The sequence below is a fragment of the Chiloscyllium plagiosum genome, chromosome 35, assembly GCF_004010195.1.
Source record: "Chiloscyllium plagiosum isolate BGI_BamShark_2017 chromosome 35, ASM401019v2, whole genome shotgun sequence".
Classification (NCBI taxonomy): Eukaryota; Metazoa; Chordata; class Chondrichthyes; order Orectolobiformes; family Hemiscylliidae; genus Chiloscyllium; species Chiloscyllium plagiosum.
The window spans coordinates 32,278,394-32,295,958 of NC_057744.1; the positions used below are offsets into that span (position 1 = coordinate 32,278,394).

General features: G+C 44.5%; 1 long non-coding RNA gene across 1 annotated transcript in view; it reads left to right on the forward strand.

The window, feature by feature from the left end:
• Positions 1-1,462: 1,462 nt before the first annotated feature.
• LOC122540527 overlaps positions 1,463-17,565 on the forward strand; it is a 41,022-nt gene continuing 24,919 nt past the window's right edge. Inside the window, exon 1 of the long non-coding RNA XR_006309345.1 lies at positions 1,463-1,595. This is a non-coding gene — a long non-coding RNA (uncharacterized LOC122540527). The remainder of the gene's footprint in view (positions 1,596-17,565) is intronic.

A 17,565-nucleotide genomic window follows, 5' to 3' on the forward strand; every position in this document is an offset into this window, starting at 1 on the left:
TCCGTCACCGCATAGCCCTATTTTGCTCCACTTCCTTGCCTCTAACCTGCCTCAAGAGATGTCTCATACAATATGTTTCTGCTTATGAAAACCTGGGAGCTGGCTGAGTGTTCGTGTCTGTAGTCTCTAGGATGGACCGAGCTCTGCAGTGAGTTCATTCATCTCAGTCTGTTCATCTCAAGGAGAGTAAGTACATCAAGAAGCTTGCTCCTGGTTACCAGTCAGTAATCATTACTATTGAGGGCATTTGGATATGTGGCAAGGGGTGAAGAGTAGTTACAGATTCCCCTGTTAATAATCACTTAATTGAGGGAATTAAGGAGAAACATTGGGAGAATGGGATTGATTGGATAGCTCTTTCAAGAACCAGCAGTAGGCAAAGTAGGTTGAATGATCTCATTTTGTGATGCATCATTCTGTAAGGTAAGGAATCTAGGGAATGTATAAATAAGGTAAATCTACATCTGTGCTTTATCTAAAGGAGGGGGGATGACCTAATGATATTATCACTGGACCGTTTATCCTGAGACTGAGGAAATGTTCCAGGGACCTGGGTCAAATCCCAACATAGAAGATGATGGAATTTGAATTTCTGAAAAGAAAAATCTTGAATTAACAGTCTAATGATGTCAGTTGTTGGGAAAAGCTCACCTGGTTCATTCATGTCCTTGAGGGAAGAAAACTGCCATCCTTACCTGGTCTGGCCTACACTTGACCCACAACAATGTGGCTGACCTTTAACTGCCCTCTGGACAATAAATGCTGCCCTAGCCAGTGATACCTACAGTCCATGAAAAAAAATTACAAATATCTCTCATCTAAGGGCTGAAATGCCTAATCCTGGAACATTTCTCATCGATCTACTTTTCACCTTGCCATTTTCCTGCAGTCTGGTTCCCAGAAATGAGCTTCCCAGCAGCTAGATAATGAGAAAGCAACATCAGCAGAAACCAGAAGGCGTTCATTAATCCGGTTTTGTCTATCTTTGCAAGAAATGAAACTTGGGTGTGCAATAGTTTCTCATAAACAAAGACTACAGCAAAACTTCATAAAACACTTTTAAACCCTCCACAGATTGCAATCGTCTGTCACTCGCCATGTACAGGACCCTGGCGATTATTGTAACTCATATTTGTCAGTTGCAGTAAGAATTTTTGACAGCAGTCATCCATTTCACATAAATTCAGCCTGACATCCTAAGTAGTCCTTTGACGACTCACATACACATGTGTGAGATTACCTCATGCTCAAGGGCTTTCTTTGCTGGTTTTGAACAGCTTCCAGGGAAGTGATTCTTATTGTTAGTATCTAGGCCAAGTCCTGTTTTGAGTTGTGTGATTAATTGCTGATTTCCATGGAACAGTGCCATCTTGCCTTCTGCTTATTGGGTAGAAAGGAGGACAAATTAAGGTTGCTCACCAACGCCCAAGTGAGCGCCAGGCAGTGACAGACGAAGCTTTCGGAAAATAGGAACAAGCAAAGGTCATTCAACTTTTTGAGCCAAGTTTCCCATTCCGTTCTATGTTTCCGTAGGCAAAGTATGGAAAGACCAATGTCGAATCATGGGTACAATTCGAAAGGAGCAGTGAGACATTGTGAGTATGAGCCTCAATCATTAAAGGTGGCAAGACAGATTGAAGGAATAATTAATAGAGCACCCAACATCCTAGGCTTTATTCATAAGGGTGGCAAGTACAAGAGCATGGAGGCTATGTCAACTGTTATAAGCGGCGAGAAAGCTAATGTCATGCTGGCATCCATAATGAGAGGATTTGAGTATAGGAGTAGGGATGTCTTGTTGCAGTTAGACAGGGCCGTGGTGAGGCCACACCTTGAGTATTGTGTGCAGTTTTGGTCTCCTAGTCTGAGGAAGGACATTGTTGCTACTGAGGGAGGTCGGCGAAAGTTCACCAGACTGATTCCCGGGATGGCAGGACTGACATATGAGGAAAGGCCAGCATGACTGGACTGGTACTCGCTAGAATTTAGAAGCATGAGGTGGGGGGGGGGGGCTTATGGAAGCATTTAAAATCCTGACGTGGGAAGAAGCAAAAATAGACGTTGCTGGAAAAGCTCAGCAGGTCTGGCAGCATCTGTGGAGAGAAATCAGAGTTAATGTTTCAGGTCCAGTCAGGGTTCTCTTGCTCAGGGTGCTCTTCAAACACGCTGCCAGACCTGCTGAGCCTTTGCAGCAGCTTCTGTTTCTGTTTCTGACTTACAGAATCTGCAGTTCTTTTAGTTTTATTTAGAAGCCGGCCCAAAAGCCCCTGATGTTGGGGAAGTCTTGAACTAAGGGTCACAGACTAAGAATAAGGGGTAAGCCATTCACGACTGAGAGGAGGAAGAATTTCTTCATTCAGAGAGCTGTGAACCTGTGGAATTCTCCCCCACAGGAAGCTGCTGGGGTCAGGTCATTAGATAGATTCAAGAGGGAGCTGGACATGACCCTTGCGGCTAATGGGATCAAGGGGGAGAGGCCGGGAATGGGATACTGAGATTGTATGATCAGCCATCATCATATTGACTAGTGGTACAGGCTCGAAGGGCTGAATAGCCTCCTCCTGCACCTATTTTCTGTGTTTCTATGTTAAGACACTAGTTTGACCTCAGCTGGAGTTTTATATCCAGTTCAGGGCACCATACACTTGGATGGAAATGAAGAAGATACAGTAAGTCTCAATGGGATAGTTCCAGGGAGGAGTAACTTCATTTATGAGGAGAGATTGGGGAATTCAGACTGATGTTCTATAAGAATGAAAGGCTGGGAAAGATTTGATAGAGATATTCAAATTCACGAGGGTCCGGGATAAGGTAGATAGAGGGTAACTGTTCCCACTCATGAAAGCATTAAGAATGAGAGGACACAAAGTTAAAATCATTCGCATTAGAAGCAAAAGGTTAGCCTAGGTTCAGAGAAAGGGCTGACCTGTGTGAGAGTTTTTAGTTTTAGCTTTATGGGGATAAAGGGAATCAAAGAAATCCTGGCATGTTTGAGACACAGTCTCATTCAATCCATCCTCACTGAAACTTTGGCCCCATAAATTAACACAATGACCCACTCAGGAAGTAATTCCTGATATTGAACTATTCGTTCTGTTTAACTCTAGACTTGGGTCCTAGTGAGTCATGGATAGGCAGTGGTGCAATTGTGACATCGTTGGCCTCGTAATTCAGAATCCCAGGCTAATTTTCTGTGGTTTCAAATCTCACTGCAGAAGATGGTGAAATTTGAATTTAATAAAATCTGGAATTATGAGCTTGTACAACTATTGTAGTAAAAGGGCGAGTAATGTCCTTTAGGGAAGGACATCTGCCATCATTAAGTGACCTCAAACCCACAGCAATGTGGTTGGCCCTTAACTTTAAGGAGGAGCTAGACAGCTGTTTAATGAGTAACATGTTGAAGGGTTATGGAGAGCAGGCAAGAAAGTAGAGATGAAGTCAGCCAAGATGGTATCCAATGGCAGAGCAGGCTCGAGGGGCTGAATGGCCTACTCCTGCTCCTATATTCTTATGTTTCACTGCTCTCCAGGCAATTTGAATAGAATAGGAATTTATTGCTATGGATATTTTTACACAAAAAAAATGTGGAAAGCTTTCTAAGTCATCATACCACGTATTAATAACATAAGTTGTAGACAAGAAGGAAAAAAAAAGTAAATCTTAAAGCAAAATTCATCTCAGATCAATTTCAGTTTGGGAAAAGTTGATTAAAATGATGAATGCTGGAATACCCAGATGCCCAGCTGCCACTCCTCGCTGAGATGAGACCCCCACACCGGGATAATCCGCCAATCCGAGACCGCCAATCCGAGACCGCCAATCCGAGACAGCCAATCCGAGACCGCCAATCCGAGACCGCCAATCCGAGACCACCAATCCGAGACCGCCAATCCGAGACAGCCAATCCGAGACAGCCAATCCGAGACAGCCAATCCAAGACCGCCAATCTGAGCCCCCCAAGCCATCCATAGGACTAGGTGACCACTGCGCCAGGCTGAGACCACTGGTCTGGGATGAGACCACCTGCCTGGCTGCTGGAATACACGGAAGCAGAATGCTACACTGCGCCATTGGAATGCTTGGAGCCACTGCCAAAGAAGATGCCAGGACAGGATGTGGGCCTCATTCTGGGGGGAGACTGCACCCCCCCCCCCCCCTGCACAATGAGGCCCGCCATGCCGGGTCATCTCTGAGACCCCCACCCCCCTCCCCCACCCCAGGAACGAGGCCCACCATACCGGGCTATTGCTGGGCTGGAAGCTTCCTCTTTGCTTGGTCTGAGTCAGGAGAAGACACCTTCCCCAAAGTTGTTAGAAGAGGTAAGATGATAAATGGAAACATGTTTTAAAAAGGCAGAGTTGAAACTTTATTGCTGGAACAGCACAGCAGGTCAGGCAGCATCCAGGGAACAGGAGATTCGACGTTTCGGGCACAGGCCCTTCTTCTCCTGTTCCCTGGATGCTGCCTGACCTGCTGTGCTGTTCCAGCAATAAAGTTTCAACTTTGATCTCCAGCATCTGCAGACCTCACTTTCTCCTTAAAAAGGCAGAGAAAAAGCATTAAGACGCAGAAGGTGTAGACAAACCGTGGGCTTCTGGGCTATGGAGCCCACACACTGCGCTGTTCCTCCACGGCCATCTTGACTTCAATTCATGGTGGGCCATAAGTACCGGCCATGTGAACGAATATTTCAAAAATGGTCATCAGGCTATTTCTCAGCTCCTGCCACAGCCAGAAAATGTGGATAAGTTACAGGACAGAATTGCTGAGTTGTTTGTGTTCCATAACTCAGCTAAACTGATGACATTGCTTGAATTTGAAGCGAGGATGATGTCATGGAGGGTTTAATAATTGCCTGACCACTGTGACACAATTCACCCATAATTACCAACAGGAAGTAACACTCCATTATCAGACAGGAACCTGTGCCAGAGGACTGGAGAATTGCAAACATTACACACTTGTTCAAAAACATTTGGAATGATTGGCCCAGTGATTTCAAAGCAATCACTTTAACTTCAAGAAGTGGGGAAACTTCTAGAAGCAGTTCTTCAGAATGGAATTAGTAGTCACATTGAAAAATGTGGCTTGATTCAGAATAGCACAGATTTGTTGAGGGAAAATTGTGTCTAACTTAATTGCTGGTGGTGTTTGAAGGGGTAACAGAGAGGATTGCTGAGGGTAGCGTTGTTGATGTGGGGCACATGGATTTCCCCAAAAGTGTTCAACTCAATGCCACATAACAGGCTAGTGAGGAAAGTGATAGATCATGAGGAAACATAAGAAATAGCAACAACATAGAATCAAAATTGGCTGAAATGTAGGAAACAGAGTAATGTCAGTAGTTTTTGTTTGGGCTGGAGGAAGATTTGTACTGGAGCTCAGTATTGGGACCCTTGCTTTTTTCTGATGTATATAAATTACCTGGATCTTGGAGAGCAGGGGAAACTTTCAAAGTTTGCAGCTGATACAAAAGTTAGAAGAATTGTGAACAGGACAGCACAGAACTTTAAAAAGACTTTCCAAGTTGGAGAGCAGGCAGATAAGTGACAGATAAAGTTCAATGGAGAGAAAGATGACATGATACACTTTGATATAAAGAACATGGGGAGACAGTTATAAAATAAAAGGTAATATTCTAAAGGTGCGCAGGAGATCAGGGTGCCTATATTCATAAGTTATTAAAGGCAGTCAGACAGATAGAGAGGGCTGTCAGTAAAGTATATGGTATTCTAGACTTCATTAATAGTTGTAGGGAGTACAGCAGCAGGGAGGCTATACTGAACCTTCCTGATCAAGGGCTTTTGCCCTAAAAGTCGACTCTCCTGCTCCTTGGATGCTGACTGACCTGCTGTGCTTTGCCAACACCACACTCTCGACTCTAATCTCCAGCATCTGCAGTCCTCACGTTTGCCTATGCTGAACCAAAACAGAATACTTTAGTTAGACCTCAGCTGGAATGTTATATTCAGTTCTGGGCATGACACATTAGAAAATAATTGAGAATGCAGTGGAGAGAGGGCAGACGAGGTTCGTCAGAATGGTTCTGAGCAATGTCAGTTATGAGGGGAGATTGGAGCAGCTGAGCCTGCTTTCCTTAGAAAGGGGAGGCTCAGGGGAGATTTGGTAGAGGTTTTCAAAATCATGAAGGGCAGAGCAGATGGGAGAAACCGTTCCTGCTCATAAAAGGATTGAGAGCAAGAGAGCCCCGTTTCAATGGGTTTTATGAAAGAAGCCAGGGAAAAAAATAATCTTGTTCACACAGGTCTCGAATGTATGGCCTGGAAATGTGGTGGAGGCAGATTCAATTGAGATATTCAAGAGAGCCATCGGGATGATTATTTAAGCAAAGGGTAGGTCTCTGAGAGAAAGGCAGGAATTTGGCACTAAGCTGAAATGCTCAGGGAAAAGAACACCATGGGCTCTACAGCTTACTTCTGCATCATAACAATTCTGTGATTCTGAGACCATTCCTAAGTTTACTTTTTCTGCTTAATTTAACGCTATCATCATAGCTTTCCTTTCCCCTCCTTGCCTCGGTCCAGTTTCATATTAAATGTATCTTTGCTATTCACCTCAACTACACCAAGAGGTACCAAGTTCTATAATCTAATCAGTAAAGCTCCTGAATTGGTTACTGGTTCCATTCGTCCTGTCCTCTTGTTTTGGACACGGCTGCAAGTGAAAACAAATGTGTTTATTGATGGAAAGTGCTGGCAAGGTTGGCATTTATTACCGATCTCTGACTGCCTTGAGAAGATGGTGGTGAGCCATCACTATCTTTGCGATGTGAGTAGACCCACAGTGCTATTAGGGATGGAGTTCCAGGACATTGACCCAGTTAGAGTAAAGAAACAATGATAGTGACATGGAGGGGACTTGTACGTGCTGGTGTTTCTTTGTATCTGCTGTCCTTGTCATTGTAGATGGTAGAACTATGAGTTTAGAAACTGCATTTACATGAGATACTCATTTAGAATCCCTACAGTGTGGAAACAGGCCCTTCGGCCCAACAAGTCCACACTGACCCTTCAAAGAGTAACCCACCCAGACCTATTCCCTTATTTCCTCTACGTTTTCCCTGACTAAAGCACCTAACGCTATGGGCAATTTAGCATGGTCAATCCTATTAACCTGCACATCTTTGGATTGTGGGAGGAAACTGGAGCACCCGGAGGAAACCCGCACCGACACAGGGAGAAGGTGCAAACTCCACACAGACAGTTGGCTGAGGCTGGAATCGAACCCAGGTCCCTGGTCTGTGAGGCTGCATTGCTAACCACTGAGCCACCATGCTGCCCCAATCACAGCAGCTCACATCTGCCATTGTGTGTGCTGGTGGTGGATGGAATGCTTAAAGTGATGGCTGAAAGGACTGAGTCCTGAATTTTGTCGCAGTTCTTCAGTGATGTAGGAAATGTACTCATCCAAATAAGTGGGGAGCACACATTCCTGACTTGTGCCTTGTTGATGACTGGTAGACTTTAGGAAGTAACCATGGGTTACTCACCAGGGAATTCCCAATATGCTCCTGTAGCCACAGTATCGATCTGGCAAGTCCAGTTCAGCTTTTGTGGGAGGAAACCGGAGCACCCGGAGGAAACCCGCACAAATACGGGGAGAAGGTGCAAACTCCACACAGACAGTTGGTTGAGGCTGGAATCGAACCCAGGTCCCTGGTGCTGTGAGGCCGCAGTGCTAACCACTGAGCCACCATGCTGCCCCAATCACAGCATCCCTGATGAAGGGCTTTTGCCTGAAACGTCGATTTTACTGCTCCTCGGATGCTGCCTGAGCTGCTGTGCTTTTCCAGCACCACATTAATCTCGAATCTGGTTTCCAGCATCTGCAGTCCTTGTTTTTACCCAGTTCAGCTTTTGATCAATGGGAACTTCAGGATGCTGATTGTGGGGAATCTTGACATTGAATTTCAAGAGGAATTTGATAACTTTGTTTATTGGATTTGGTCATAGCATGGCATTTGTGCGGCATGACTGTAATTTGTTCCTAATCAGGTCCAGCCTGGATATTGTCCAGGTGTTGCTGCAGGTGACTTAGGCTGCTTGAGTCTCTGAGAAGTTGTCAATGATATTGGGGCACTATCCAATATGGACATTTCCAATTCTGACCTCACGCTGAGGAAGACCAGAAGTGAAGCAGGTTAGGCTGAAGGAACTCTTGCAGTGATGTGGTCGGGTTGAGATGACTGACCTACAACAACCACAACTGCCTTCAGTTGAACTAGAATGCCCAGTGAAAAGCTTTCTCCATGATTCCCAATCACTTCAGCCTCACTGGCAATTCCCAACAACTGGCATCAGTGCTGATGCTATGGAGGCTGGTATAATCTTAATCACTGAGCTGATGTCTTGTCATTATTGTACATGCCATTCAAAGGATACAAATTCCTGGCTCATGCTAATCAGGGACAGGGTGATTTCTTGGAGAAATTCAGCAGTGCCGATGGAAAGAGAGAAACAGAGTTAATACTTTAATGACTCATCTTGAGACCTGATTTCTTCAACTGATTTGGTTCAGCTAAATTGATCAGGAAGAAATTTACAGATCTTTTCCCCTGTACTTAGGCAAAGGTTCATTTGTTTTCTTCATCTTTCCCAGGATTTCACCTGGTTTTGGGATGGGGACAGTTTACAGTGGAATTAGGAGAATGTATCTGACGGAGATTTTCCATTAATAGCAACAAAATGACTTCACAATTTATTTTTAGCTGGAAATACTGTACCACTCTATCATCTAGTGTGAATTGAGTGTTTAATTGGCTTGCTTTTTACACTGAGAGTATAGAGTTACTATGGCCTAGGCTACAATCAACAGTTTAGCTGGTGAGGAGTCAATCTTAATCCATCTTCATCAGCACTATAAAGCATCTTATGTTGACATTAAGAACATTCCATTCCAAATTAGATCATTTGATAGTCTGTTGCTTTAAGACAAATGTCCCTTACTTCATGCAGGGTGTCATTTTGACATCTATGGTCCACACAAACCCCACGTGAGCTTTCCCATGTTATTACAATTACATATGGGTACCTGAAATTGTTGCTGGGTGAGGGGGGCTTAACTGTCTCTTTCTTTATTCAACCCCTCACCCCTCTGTTGGCCACAATAATCATAGAATCCCTACAGTACAGGGGTAGGCCATTCAGTCCATCGAGTCAACACTGACCCCCCCTGAAGAGCATCACATCCACTCTCCCTATCCCTGTAATTCCTATGGAGAACATACCAAGCCTGAACACCCCTGGGCGTGATAGACAATTTAGCATGGCCAATCCACCTAACCTTCACATCTTTGGACTGTGGGAGGAAACCCAGACAGACACGGGGAGAATGTGCTAACAAATGACCGTTGCCCGAGGCTGGAATTGAACGCAGGTCCATGGCGCTGTGAGGCAACAGTGCTAACCACTGAACTACTATGCTGCCCCAAAGTTGGTCTTAAAAGGATTCTTCCCTTTTGGCTGCCTTTCTCTAAGACCAAATACATTTTTGCCTTAAAAGAAGCCAATTTAACCCGGCTTTCTTCAGTTAATAAAATAGTGAGTTTATTAGTTGCCAAACATGAGAAGACATAAGGAACCTCACATACAGACAGATTGGGAATGAGAAGAGTGTACTAAAAAAAAAGTTTAAAGATATACAGATGATATCTGGATGGCTCCTGAAAAGTAGACCATGGAACTTTGATGGTTGAGTTAGTTTTCAACCTTTTTTTGTACAATCCTAAACACAGAAAAAGTCTGCAAGTGGTGGCTTTCTGCTGAGATGGAGGAGATGGTCAGCCCTTGGTATCTATTCCTGTTATAGCTTTCTCTTTCTCTTTGAAGTTTTCCTGACACTTTACGGTTATGGCATTCCATGGCTTCCACACAGGACTTTGCCAGATAGAACTGAGCTTACATCCGCAATCTTTTTATTTTTGTCTGTTGTAGTTGCCTTTGATGAAGGAGCAGCACTCTGAAAGCTAGTGTTTCCAAATAAACCTGTTGGACTATAACCTGCTGTTGTGTGATTTTTAACCTTGCCCACCCCAGTCTAACACCAGCACTTCTAAGTCATTTTCAAAATATGTTTTGGAACTAAATATTAAAACTGTTCCTGGTACTTTGGGGTCTGATTCATCGTCATGACAGTCTGTCTTGTGAAGAAGTGAAGTTATGCCAGCAGTGACACATTCCTCAATGTTTGCCATCTGTTGAGAAGCCTTTGAATGTATCTACATTAATGCTATAAAAGTTAGATTTCTGATCTCTCAAGCCTTGGCAGTCTGCATTGTAATGTCAGGAAAATATTAGCCTTCAACTCACAATGTTCCATTTAATAAAAGGGATTGACTCAAAACCATCATCTGCTTGTGCAGTTTCTGATCCAAGGCCCAAGCATATGCGGGAGGGAGAAATCAAAAACAGTAACTCTCTCGTTATCCACACACTGAACCAACTCTTCTGTGAAAAAAATGTTAAAGGGTAGAGTGTTTGTTGCTTTAATCAGCAGTCTACTCCACAACTATCAATACAGAGAGCACTTCAATTCCCAAGTCTACTTTGGGATCTGACTGCTTTGTAAAGTGAGCTGAAAATGCCAAATCCAATTCCAAACTGACAAAATGATACATTGGTGGTCTAGAATCTGGATAGACCCCACTTCCCCCCCATCCCCCTCTCCCCACTAAGTGGTGAAACCGTACTCAGTTTTGGTTATAGAGTCATAAAATCAGACAGCACTGGTCCATGCTGGCCAGGTTCTAAACCAGTCCCACCTGCCTGTGCACGGCCCATATCCCTTCAAACTTTTCCTCTTCATGAACTTATCCAAATGTCTTTTAAATGTTGTAACTGTACCTGCAGCCACCACTTCCTCTGAAAGTTCATTCCACACACAAACTCCTCTCTATGTAAAGAAGTTGCCCCTAATTTCCTTTTTAAATCTCTCTCCACTCACCTTAAAAATGTATCCCCTACTTTTGACCCTCTCCATCCTTGAAAATGGACCCTCATTATTCACTTTATCTATGCCCCTCATGATTTTTATAAAACTTAAATAAGGTCACTCCTCAATCTCCTACGCTCCAATGAAAGAAGTCCCAGCCTATCCAACCTCTCCTTATAACTCAAACCTTTCATCCCCAGCAACATCCTAGAAAATCTTCTCTGAACCTTCTCCAGTTTAATAATATCCTTCCTATAATAAGGCGGCCATTGAGTTTTTTGAAGAAGTAACAAAGAGGATTGATGAGGGCAGAGAACTAGACGTGATCTATATGGACTTCAGTAAGGCATTTGACAAGGTTCCCCATGGGAGACTGATTAGCAAGGTTAGATATCATGGAACATAGGGAGAACTAGTCATTTGGATGCAGAACTGGCTCAAAGGTAGAAGACAGAGGGTGGTGGTGGAGGGTTGTTTTTCAGACTGGAGGCCTGTGTCCAGTGGAGTGCCAAAAGAATCAATGCTAGGTCCAATACTTTTCATCATTTATATAAATAATTTGGATGCGAGCATAAGAGATATAGTTAGTAAAGTAAGTTTGCAGATGACACCAAAATTGGAGGTGTAATGGACAGCAAAAAAATGTTACCTCAGATTACAATGGAATCTTGATCAGATGGGCCAATGGGCTGAGGAGTGGCAGATGGAGTTTAATTTAGATAAATGAGAGGTGCTGCATTTTGGGAAAGCAAATCTTAGCAGGACTTATACATTTGATGGCAAGGTCCTAGGGAGTGTTGCTGAACAAAGAGACCTTGGAGTGGAGGTTCATAGCCCCTTGAAAGTGGAGTCGCAGGTAGATAGGATAGTGAAGAAGGCATTTAGTGTGCTTTCCTTTATTGGTCAGAGTATTGAGGAGTTGGTGAGGTCATGTTGCAGCTGTACAGGACATTGGTTAGACCACTTTTGGAATATTGTGTGCAATTCTGGTCTCCTTCCTATCGGAAGTGAAACTTGAAAGGATTTAGAAAAAACTTACAAGGATGTTGCCAAGGTTTAGATTTAGATTTAGTTTAGATTACTAACAGTGTGAAAACAGGCCGTTCGGCCCAACAAGTCCATACTCACCCTCCGAAGAGCAACCCACCCAGTACCCTACATGTACTCCTAACTAATGCACCTATACTATGGGCAATTTAGCATGGCCTATTCACCTAACCTGCACATCTTTGGACTTTGGGAGGAAACCGGTGCACCCGGAGGAAACCCACGCAGACACGGGGAGAATGTGCAAATTCCACACAGACAGTTTGGAGGATTTGACCTACAGGGAGAGTTTGAATAGGCTGGGGCTGTTTTCCCTGGAGCATCCAAGGCTGAGGGGTGACCTTATCAAGATTTATAAAATCATGAGGGGCATGGATAGGGTAAATAGACAAGGTCTTTTCCCTGGGGTCTCCTTCCTATCGGAAAGGTGTTGTGAAACTTGAAAGGGTTCAGAAAAGATTTAGAAGGATATTCTCAGGGTTGGAGGATTTGATCTATAGGGGGTGGTTGAATAGGCTGGGGCTGTTTTCCCTGGAGTGTCGGAGGCTGGGGGGGATGACTTTATAGTGGTTTATAAAACCATGAGGGGCATGGATAGGATAAATAGACAAAGTATTATTCCTGGGGTGGGGGAGTCCAGAACTAGAGGGCATAGGTATAGGGTGAGAGGGGAAAGATATAAAAGAGACCTAAGGGGCAACATTTTCACACAGAGGGTGGTACGTGTATGGAATGAGCTGCCAGAGGAAGTGGTGGAGGCTGGTATAATTGCAACATTTAAAAGGCATCTGGATGGATATATGAATAGGAAGGGTTTGGAGGGATATGGGTCGGGTGCTGGCAGGAGGGACTAGATTGGGTTGGGATATTTGGTTGGCATGGACAGGTTGGATCGAAGGGTCAGTTTCCGTGCTGTATATCTCTATGACTCTATGGCTATGACCAGAACTGCACACAGTCCTCCAGAAGAGGCCTCACCACTATCCTGTACAACCTCAACATGACATCCCAACTCCTATACTCAAAGGTCTGAGCAATAAAGGCAAGTGTGCTAAACACCTTCTTAATCGCCCTGTCTACCTGTGACCCAAATTGCTGCTCTTCAGGAGGAATATACTGACCTTGGAAGAATTGCAGTGCAAATTCACCCATTTTTGGCGGGGGGGCGTTGTTGCTAAAATGGGCAATGTGAGGACATGTTGCATTGATGAGGTTAGTATTCCCTTGAGTTTAGAAGGCTGAGGATGGTTTGATTGAGGTCTTAAAGTTATGAACAGTTTTGATAGGCTAGATACAAACAGGAAATAGGAGAAAGTGAGGACTGCAGATACTGGAGAGTCTGGGTAGACAAGTATGGTGCTGGGAAAAGCACAGCAGATCAGGCAGCATCTGAGGAGCAGGAGAGTCGACAAGTTGGGCATGAGCCCTTCATCAGGAAATGGGGTGGGGAGGGGGAGGGTTGGTAGCTGGTAAGGCAATAGGTAGATGTAGGTGTGGGGTGATGTTGATAAGTCAGAGCAGAGGGTGGAGTGGATAGGTGGGAAGGGAGATGGACAGGTAGGACAGTTCAAGAGAGCGTGGCTGAGTTGGAGAGTTGGATGTGGGATGACTTGGGGGGGAGGGGAGATTTGGAAATTGGTGAAATTGAGGTTGATGATAAGTGATTGGAGGGTCTCAAGGCAGAAGATGAGGCGTTCCTCCTCCAGGCGTCGGGTGGCTTGGATTTGGTAGTGAAGGAGGCCCAGGACTTGCATGTCCTTGGCAGACTGGGAGGGGGAGTTGAAATGTTTGACTACAGGGCGGTAGGATTGTTTGGTGCGTGTGTCCCAGAGATGCTCCCAGATACGTTCCGCGAGTTGGCGTCCTGTCTCTCCAATGTCGAGGAGACCACATCGAGAGCAGTGGACACAGTAGATGAGGTGGGTGGATGTGCAGCAAAATCTCTGCTGAATGTGGAAGGGTCCTTTGGGCCTTGGATGGAGGTGAGGGGGGAGGTGTGGGCTCAGGTTTTACACATCATGTGGTGACAAGGGAAGGTGCAGGGTGTGGAGGGTGAGTTGGTGTGGGGACAGGGTGCAACTCATAAATCCTACACACAAACTTTACTCAAAATTGTGCTACATCTAAAAAGTATTTACAAAGGAACCTCGATTATCTGGCATTCGAATAACTGAACTTTGGATCATCGGAACAAGATTGCAAGGTCCCGATGCGTGGCTAACTGTTTTATCCAGCATTCGATTAACTTATCCACCTATGTCCTTTGGATAATACTCATAAATCCTACACACAAACTTTACTCAAAATTGTGCTACATCTAAAAAGAATTTACAAAGGAACCTCGATTATCTGGCATTCGAATAACTGAACTTTGGGTCATCGGAACAAGATTGCAAGGTCCCGATGCGTGGCTAACTGTTTTATCCAGCATTCGATTAACTGAATGACGTACCCCCCGCCTATGTCCTTTGGATAATCGAGTTTCCTCTGTATTCACTAAGACGTTGATAAAATTGGTTTGCATATAAACAAAGAACAGAGAAGAGTACTCATCAAGCCTGCACCAACACATGACTGTATTCTAAACCAAAACTCTTTTTGCCTTTTTGCGAACAGTATCCCTCTGTTCTATGGCTGTTCATATACCTATCAAGATGTCTCTTAAACATTACTATTGTATCTGTTTCTCCTACCTCCTCTGGCAGTGGATTCCAGGCACTGACCACCTTCTGCATAAAAAACCTGCCTCTCACATCTCCTTTAAACTTTCCGCCTTTTACCTTCAGCCTACACCCCCCAGTAATTGACATTTCTTCCCTGGGGAAAAAGATTCTGACTCTCGCCATTCTTATACTCTATGCCCTGACTAATGAAGGTAAACATGTCATACGCTTTCTAGACCACCTTAGCCACTTGCGTTGCCACTTTCAGGAAATTGTGAACCTATAGGCTGAGATTACTCTATGTGTTGATACTTCTGAGGGTTCTGCCATTTACTGCATACTTCCCTGCTGCATTAGACCTTCCAAAATGCATCACATTGCATTTGTCCTGATTAAATTCCATCCATTTCTCCATCCAAGTGTCCAGCCTATCTGTATCCTGCTGTATACTCTGGCATTTCTCCTCACCATCTGCAGCTCCCTCCGTTTTTATGTCACCCACAAAATTACTAATCCGATCACCTACCTTCTCCTTCAAATCGTTTAGATATATTACAAACAACAGGGGTCCCAGCACTGGTCCCTGCAGAACATCACTGGTCACAGATCTTCAGTCAGAAAGCCACCCATCCCCCACTACTGTCTGTCTTCTCTGACCAAGCCAGTTCTGTATGCACCTCACCAGCTCACTGAGCGAGCTGTGCCACTTCACCTTCTATATCAACCTGACATGAGGAATCTGTTTAGTTTGGATTAGATTCCCTACAGTGTGAAAACAGGCCCTTCAGCCCAACAGGTCCACACCGACCCTCCGAAGAGTAACTCACCCACTCCCATTTCCCTCTGACTAATGCACCTAACACTCTGGGCAATTTAGCACGGGCCAATTCACCTGACCTGCACATCTTTGGACTGTGGGAGGAAACCGGAGCGCCCGGAGGAAACCCATGCAGTCACAGGGAGAATGTGCAAACTCTACACAGATAGGGGCCCGAGGTGGGACTCAAACCCAGGTCCCTGGCGCCGTGAGGCAGCAGTACTAACCACTGAGTCACCATGCCACCCCAAAGGTGGCAAAGGAAATGGCAGATAGAATTTAATCTGGACAAATCTTGTCAAAGGCCTTGCCAAAGTCCATGCAGACAACATCCACCATTCTTCCCTTATCAATCATCATGAACATAAAATCTTCCTTCAACCAGCAAGTTGGCACCATTTTAGTTTGTAATTTGGTTTTAAATATTCACTTCAAGAGATATTCCTTATTAAATGTAAGGATGAAGCCTGATGTGGTTTTACTAATATAGCTGAAGGTGGCTTTATCCCAGTAATCAGTCCTGAATCTCTGGATCTGGATCAGAATCCTTGACATGGATCAGGCTAAATGTTATTGTCTTCTCTTTGGTGAAATGTTTTGGATGAGCTTCTGCACCAGGAGTGTTTCCAACTGAAGCAGTGTAGATAAGTTTAGGAATCCGTGAAAAGAGCATTGAAGAGAGCTGTGTTCCTTTTGTGCAGCAGCATCTGTTGTATTCTGTATTTCAAAGGTCCCTAAGCCACTTTAACAGCTTTTCCAAAAAGGTAGATGAGGAGATAGGGATGCCAGGTGGGTGAAGGGTTGAGGGTATCTGTGTGGGGGTAGGGGTTAAGGTGTGAAGTGGGTAAAGGGTACAGGTACCAGGTGGGTAAGGATTTATGCTGGCAAGTGGGTGGTGAAACTAGGGTGAGTCAGGGGTTGTATCTGGAAAGCAGATGAATGGGTATGGGGACAGGTCAGGTTGGGTCAGGAGGGAGTTGGGGATTTGAGAGTGGGCAGGACTGAATGGTAGGGTCAGTTGGGGGTGTTAGCTCAGAATGGCGATGATGGGTCTGATGGTTGAAGGGGAATATGAGGATGGTGGTTAGGAGTTGGGTCCATGGGAAGTTTGTGGGTTGGGAAGAATCAGGGGTCGGTTTATAGGGGATTGCTTGAATTGAGGGATACAGGGTATCTGTGGGGTATTAGAGGAATCAACCTTTTTATATAGCCAGGAATTAGAGCAGGTGTATAATCCTCTAATATTTTGTGGCTAATTATTTATGCCAATAAGTCATTGCAGTTTTTGATTCTGACTCAAATTGAGGAATACTTTTGTAGGTTTGGAAATATCAGGTAATTGTTCATTGGAAGTTCCAACTTCCCAGGAAATTCTCAGCTGAACTGGGACCTCTACATGATTCCCATGTGTCTACAATCAGCACTGACTATTTTCATTTCTGAAGATTTGGGCTCAAGCACTTCAGTCACAAATCTCATTCAATACCTGGGAGTGACCTGATTTAACAAGTTGGAAGTGATTTTGAAAATATAAAGAAACATTTCCAAGTTGTATTGGGGTATAGTAATCAGCCCCGTAGTTAAGTTAACGAAAGAATTGTGCCCAATGGATAAAATTAAATTGGAGCTTCCTCAATGGCCTACAATTGGCAGGAATTTGCTTTGGTCATTAATTCAATCTAGTGGGCGAGGGGACATTATAAGGTGGGATCTGCTTCCTGATCCATAGCTGAGGCAAGGCTGACTGTAGAAGGAGTGCAACTGTAGAGGCTGATTCCTGGGATGGCAGGATTGATGTATGAAGAGAGATTGAATCAGTTAGGATTATATTCACTGGAGTTTGGAAGACTGAGAGGGGATATCACAGAAACCTATAAACCTCCAACTGGATTAAACGGAGGGAAAAAGAGGTAAAAACAATGACTGCAGATGCCGGAAACCAGATTCTGGATTAGAGTGGTGCCGGAAAAGCACAGCAGTTCCGGCAGCATCCGAGGAGCAGGAAAATAGACGTTTCGGGCAAAAGCCCTTCATCAGGAACACAGGCAGAGTGCCTGAAGGGTGGAGAGATAAATGAGAGGAGGG